A 6,000-nucleotide genomic window follows, 5' to 3' on the forward strand; every position below is an offset into this window, starting at 1 on the left:
AGTGCCTATTCTATCAGTGGTGGACGCTCCCAATGTCGACCACCAAACGCCTCTAGGCATTAAAAAGAGGCTTGGGTTTGCATATAGTTTTGTACGTGCTCACATTTACATATACAGGCAGATGTATCAAAGAAAATACCGGGAGCAAACGGCCAGATTCTCAGAATCTGGCCGTTTGCTCCCGGTATTTTTGCATTTGGGATTCATCATCCCAAATGCAGAAATCGCAATTTAAGGAATCTCAAAATAGCGATTCTTTAAATTGCTCTTGCATTTAAGGAATCCCAAAATGAGATTCCTTAAATGCAATGCATGAAACCCAAAAAAATAGCGATTTCGCTAATAGGGGGAGCAAATTACCATGAAGTTGAACTTCGTGGTAATTTGCTAAAACTTTGAAAAATGCACTTTTGTGCATTTTTCAAAATTACATGTTGCGCACACACATGCCCTTAGGGCATGTGTGTGTGTAAGATTTGTGCACAGGTCCATTTCAGGGGTGCAACAGGGTGTCCTTCGGACACCCTGGCACCCATGAAATAGCGGAACATTAGCGATTCGGTAATAGCTAATCGCTAATAAGGAATGGCTTTCCCATTCATTCCTATGGGCCTAATGGGAAAGCCATTCCTATAGGCCCATAGGAATGAATGGGAAAGCCATTCCTTATTAGCGATTAGCTATTACCGAATCGCTAATAAGGAATCTGTAGGAATCGCTAATAACATTGCGATTCCTACATGCATCCCGTTTTGCGAGTCTTTAATAGCGATTCCTTAAAATTCGCTATTAAGGACTCGCAAAACATAACTTTGATGCATCTGCCAGATAGTGAGACACTAAGCCCTGCAACCAGAAACATGAGAGGGTGGCATGATGATAAGTCGTTGAGTGAAAAAATGAGAACGAAAGAGTCTCTGGGCACGTCTTTGCCATTTTAATACGGAATCAATTCCTCATCTCGTTAACTGTAGTGCACTGATACATTCGTGAAACATGGCAGGGTCGTCCGATGCCCACAACTTTATGCCACACACATAGGTAAAGAAATTAGTGAAATTAAAAAGAATGTGCCAAAGCTTTCTGCAAAGCAGGAGGTGTCTGGTGCTTTGCGGCAGAGACCACACAAATCTGCAACCACTGATGTACGTACAAAAATGGCAGGATTCAAAACAAACATAAAGTGAGCTTTAACCGTGTCAACGTGTCTGTAATGCTGCAGAGAAGATCCTTCAGGAAAACCACTGCCTCGAGTTTTGTAGGCACAAAACTAGACATTGCAAGACGAAGACTAAATGATAATGGAAAGCAACTTTTTTTGGCCTATCACTATATGAAGAACTATTTTACCTTCCGATCTCAGAGCTTTTTAACGTCATCCATTATTTTCAGCTTGTCATATGCATGCTGAAGATGACGTTGTGAACGTACTGCATGTCCTTACTTCCAGGGCACAAGTCCTGAAAAAAGGTGGGGTCTAACCTAGTTAGGTAGTATGCATGTGACATCACGGCTCACAACATCATGGCACGCGACTTCACGGCGCACAACATCACACATGCCTTCACAGGAATTGACATCATAGAAAGTGGCATCACAAGCCATGACTTTACAGAAAGTGGCATCACAAGAAGTGACATCATATCTAAAGCCCTCACATATATGTTTAGCAGGTCAACCATGTGTACCTTTGAGCGCATTGCGAGGATAATAGCACTGTGAGCTATGGAAGATGATATGTGACTTCTACACCTTGCAGTCCCCCAGTTTATGTAACACATCCTGTACATTCACTTACAAACATATATAATTTATTGTACATGTAACATGCACGTGTTGATGTAAAGCACTCTGACACCCTGCATTGGGATGAGTAGCGCTATACAAGAAAAAATAGTGGTACTTAAATCATTTCAACGCCTCATCAGGTGTAGTAAGTGCTGTATAAATTACATTTATTTTGTACTAGCAACCCGTACCGACGTTGTCCTGGTATGAACTGCTGCCTGCCAGTAGTATATTGTTTTGTAGGATTTCGTTTTGATAGCATTTCTTATCTGTGACCGGCCTGTGAAGCGCTCCGATTCACAGTGCACTGCTGATGCACTTAAGAGTGCGCGTTCAGTAGTGTGTGAACTCGAGTTTCCCTACTTTATTTTTCCTTGCAATATTATATAGCGCAAACTCGACAACATGGCATGAGCACAATTTACATCACAGAAGAACACATTCATTTGTGGTAGGAATGGGGAGACAAAGCGATTTGCCTGGAATCACAGGATGTTGAGCTGATGCCGAGATTCTAACGTAGCTCCCCAGCTCTAAAGTTCGCAATTCTAGAACTTGTGGCAGGAGGTGAGTCTAAAAGTGTATGTCGGTGCTGGCCATCAATGAGAGAGACCTGTGCATTTTTCAAATGGGTGGTGAAAAAATATGAGTTTGTTGCTGGAGATGTGGGCCCCCGTGCCACCAATGTACTTACCGGGGGAGGGTAAACACCCATTATTCCGCAACTTTCTTTCCGCATACCATCACTCCGCATACTTTCATTACGAAAGTACCATGACTCCGCAATGCCATTATAACGCATGGCATTACATTTTATATGTTTTTACCACTCATACATTTACAACGACATTTGTTGAAAATGCATGAATGGTAAAAGCATGTTTTTTTAAATGTTTGGATAAGGTAAGTATGGGTATGGGGTATATGTTTTGGGGTACTGAGGTATATGTTTTGGGGTGTTTGGGTATTTTAAGGGTTCAGATATAGTTTTGGGTAATGGGGTACAGGGGTAGTTTTAGGGTTTAGGGATAGGTAAGAGTTTTGGGGTACAGGGGTATTTTTAGGGTTCAGGGCTAGGTTTGGGTTTTGGGGTATAGGGGTATTTTTAGGGTTCAGGGGTAGGTTTGGGTTTTGGGGTACAGGGGTATTTTTAGGGTTCAGGGCTGGGTTTGGGTTTTGGGGTACAGGGGTATTTTAGGGTTCAGGGGTAGGTTTGGGTTTTGAGGTATAGGGCTATTTTTAGGGTTCAGGGCTAGGTTTGTGTTTTGGGGTACAGGGGTATTTTCGCGCTCACCAACTTGATGTTGACAATCACGAACAAGGAAATATCTCGCTTGGAGATGGATTTTCCTCGCTCGCGCTCGCCAACTTGACGTTGACGAACTGCAGCAAGGAAAAAAACTCTGCTCTGCTACGTGGAGCGGAGTTTTTCAGAACTCTGTGAGCTCTGCGTAACGTGGAGTGTGGAAAACTCCGCAAACTCCGCAAGCAGAGCAGAGTTCTCCGCCCAGACTTAGTCAAAACGTCAATAGCTAGTCATCTTTGAAAAAAGAATATAAAAATTAAGAATGAATGTCACTGTTTTGTAACAATTGCTTTGCCTTTATCTACTGCATGTGTTCTTTTTCTGCATAAGGACCCACTTTTCGAATCCAATGTGATTTATTAGGCAGCTGTGTCTTACTTCATTAATAATGGACTGAAACAATCACCTTTGTATTATGTTTCGGGGATCGCAGACCTGCTCTGTACCGGGTGGTACCACCAGGGAGTGCTTGGAGCGACTGGCATCATAGTCTCACTCACAAAAAGAACTATGTGTTCTTCTCCTGAGACCAGAGGTGAAAGACAGAGAGGCAATTCAGACTACTCCTGTGTCTACAGCTGTAGAAGGACCCCTAAGCCGAAAGGGCATTCTTGGGAAGTACGCTGTCTGCTGCTGTCTAAGTTGGACCGAGGGCCTCGTGAGAAGCTGTTTGCCCTTGTGACCATGCCAATAACACAGTGCAGCCACACTTGCAAATAGCACAGAGAAGCCACACTTGCACATAACACAGAGCAGGCAGCTTGCAAATACGCTCACTAATTTGCCTGAGAAAACATGCCCATGAAAAGCAGTGAATGCTTCTTTACAATGCAAGGTCACAAAATATGTGCCTGCTCAAAGTGCAGCATTGAAGCAAGCACTTCAAACCCCTTCAGTAATACAAAAGGGATGTGGGGGTGCAAACCAGGACCTTGTTGGATGGACCCTGCTGATGTTAGTGTACTTCTGAAAAGACTTAACACTGAGGACCCAGGTGAAGAGAAAATTTGCTGTTTGCCACCAAAACTTAATTGGTAAGAATTTTAGTCTAGTTATTTTCATGGCCTCGTGAAAGGTGCCCACTTCTGCTAGACTTTCTGCAGATATGGACCTTCAGCTGTGGCGATTACAATGGTACTATCCACTGCTACAAGGGCTCTACTAGCTCTGGGTTCTCCAAAGTCAGTACTGGAAGGCCGGATCCATGCCAGATTTTTGGCATATCCCATTTAGAATAAGGTAGTTATCTTAAAAATCTGGCATGAATTCGGCCCTCCAGGACCAACATTAGAGATCCCTGTATTAGCTCATGAGCATCTTTTTCAGGTCATACTGCTTTACAGCATCAAGTTGTGTCCTTGAAATCCAGATCCCATAATATATAAGGCTGTTGGGTACCTCCCAAAGTGGAAGTAGAAGAGGCTTTTTAGAGGAGCCATTCTAAAATACTTTCAGCAGCTTCTCATGTCCAAAGGAACAGAAGCGTGAGAAGGGGCCTGGTGACATTAACATCTCATGTACAGTTCATCCACTAACCAGAGTAGGTGTAAACACATGCCCATGGAGTCTCAGTGGTGCATGGGGACAACTCACATCATGAGAGTCTCTGTCTCAGCGGTGAGGGCCTCGGCCACAGGCTAGAATCGATTTCAATGAAATAAAAACCTACACCAGAAGCAGATCAGGACCTCATAGTCCTTAAAAATGAGTCTTTTTAGGTGGTGGAGTTATTTACTCATCATTCTGCAGCCCTGAGAACATGAATCCAGTGACCACAATATATTTTGCAAGAGGCTTAATAATTGTGTGCTCTGCCGCTGCTACCGTTGTGACCAGAGGTTGAAGTAGGGATACCAGGACACGCTTTGCCATAAACTCCTCATTCCCCTGAAAGTAAATGTAGCTTAGATTACACGAAAAACCCTCTTTAACTCCTTTTGAGAGAGGCAAACAACGGCAACTGAGTGGTCTGACATTGTGTTTGCTGCTTAAAGTCAGTGATGAGTAGAATGGGAGAACTGTGGTGTCTAAACTGCCACATAACATGCCTAAGACACATGCAATGGGACTGTAAGTGGACAGAGTTTAGGCTTGTTTGGTAACACTGTGAAATGTTTGGCATGCCTTGTTGGTTAGGTACCAGCCCAGTCAGCCCTGTGCCAAAGAAAAGAGGTCCTGCCTAGTTGTCTCCAAACTCATTTTCAGGGTTCTATTCCATCCAGGACATAAGGTAGAAATCTGTTAAGCACTTGCCCAGGAAGCATTTGGAAGTATTTAAATGATGTGAAAAGTGCAGAGTAATAAGTTATGCTCACATTAAACCTTGAGGCTTTCCCAAGTTAAAATATTACATTGCTTACCTTTGGTAATACTCTTTCTGGTTGATACTCTATCTAACTGCAGATTCATCAGCATTACAGCATAGCCTCTGTGCACAGATAGCTGCCACTGTGTGGCTCAATGTTATCTTAACTGCCCCAGAAGAGGTGACTTGAGCTCTATATAGACTTCATATAGGCGTGTTGACGTCAGTTTCTTTCCGGACATCATCCACTCCCTCGGACCAGAGCCCCACAGTAATCAACTATGCCTGTGTGAAGATTTCTAAATTGGGAACTTTTTAGAAAGAATAGTCCATTCCACAGAATGGAGAGGTAGGAAGGCAGTGAGGAATCTGCAGTTAGATAGAGTATCCAATAGTAAGAGTGTTACTGAAGTAACTTATATTTCTAGTGGATACTTCTAACCGCAGATTCCTCAGATTCATCACCTTTAGAATAGCTACCAAAGCAGTACTTCCCCAGGTGATGGGTCTGTGTAATGCCTCAGACCAAAATGTCCTGCAGAACTGAACAGTGAAAACGAACTTTCCATTGGACTTGGCTGTCAAGGCAGTAGTGCTTCAT

The sequence above is a fragment of the Lissotriton vulgaris genome, chromosome 2_1 (assembly GCF_964263255.1).
Source record: "Lissotriton vulgaris chromosome 2_1, aLisVul1.2, whole genome shotgun sequence".
NCBI classification, from domain to species: Eukaryota; Metazoa; Chordata; class Amphibia; order Caudata; family Salamandridae; genus Lissotriton; species Lissotriton vulgaris.